This window comes from Mastomys coucha, unplaced genomic scaffold (assembly GCF_008632895.1).
Source record: "Mastomys coucha isolate ucsf_1 unplaced genomic scaffold, UCSF_Mcou_1 pScaffold21, whole genome shotgun sequence".
Taxonomy (NCBI): Eukaryota; Metazoa; Chordata; class Mammalia; order Rodentia; family Muridae; genus Mastomys; species Mastomys coucha.
Window position 1 is genome coordinate 145928198 of NW_022196904.1, and position 1366 is coordinate 145929563.

The window sequence follows — 1366 nt, forward strand, 5'->3', positions numbered from 1 at the left end:
CTCCTCCTCCTTCTTCTTCTTCTTCTTCTTCTTCTTCTATTCTGGTTAGCTTGCCTTTCCCTTTTTGTTTTCTTGAGAACCCCACCCATGAAATGGAGTGTCCCACATACAGGGGGTTTCTTCTCTACTCAGTTAAACTTCTGTGGAAATACCCTCACAGATGTATCTATAGTTGTGTTTTTAGAGATACTAAATTCAGCCAAGTTGATATTGAAGATTAACAAGCATAATGGTACAAATAAGAAAGTGTCTGAGGGGAAAAGCTCCTGGTAGGAGCTTTGTAGCATCCTGCCCTCTACAGTCTTTTTATTTGTTTGTTTGTTTTTTGTTTTAAATTTTTATTGCATTATGATGAGAAAAGATACATGATTTCAATTTATCTGTATTTGTTAACATTTAAAAACATATTTTAAGTAAATAGAATTAAATCACTTCTTGTTTCCCTTTTGTACCCCAACTCCTCCCAGAGACCCCCTTCAATACCTACAATATCATTTTTGTCATATTCCTTAAAATTTATAAAATATTATAACAATAAAAATAAGTATTATAAAAGTTGTTTGATATAAAACAACAACCAATTTAACAGTCTTATGTAGATCCTTTTCTACTGCAATAGTGAAAATACATGTTTTCTCAATATAAATTTTAAATAACTCCAAACATATTAATTATATGTTTCAAAATAATACATCACTACTAGCATTTTCTTAAATGAACATAAATATATAAAGTCTTTTTGTTTGTTTTGTATTTAGTAGAGTTTAAAATCTTGGCTCTTACTGTGGTACAAGCCCAAAATAAGAACAAGTTTTAGACATTGGGTTTCATTGTAATAAGTTGTACTTCAATGACCCTCATATTACCAAAGGATTTTACCTCCATCTTAGCTAAGCTGAGAGTTGATAGTTCTGCTGCACCAAGAAATGAATTGTAGGCATGATTTTTGGATACAGACTTCCTGCTATGGTCAAAGCTATTTGACTTGAGTGAGTGACTGTATTCTCAGCCCACAGAGAACAGGGTACATTTATTTAAGAAATGGTGTATGTAATAAGATGGTCTATCCATAAAGTCATTCACCAAGTGTTTCAATAAACAATGGTTCTGCTTGGAGGGTGGCACAGACATTGCATGAGGGTAAGAATTTGGTTCATTAGCTGTGATAATTTGGAAAAGGATTAATCTCAGAGATATAGCAACTTATAAAGTCCTCTTCTTCAAACTTGATACAAGAGTTACAAACTTCAAGCAAAGCATTCAGTCTCACTCTTTGTTGTTCTCTTTCCTACAAGCCACCTCCCTTGTTAATTGTCTATGTTTCTTTTGGGTATATAAATACTTTTGAAATATATAAGCTGTTCTG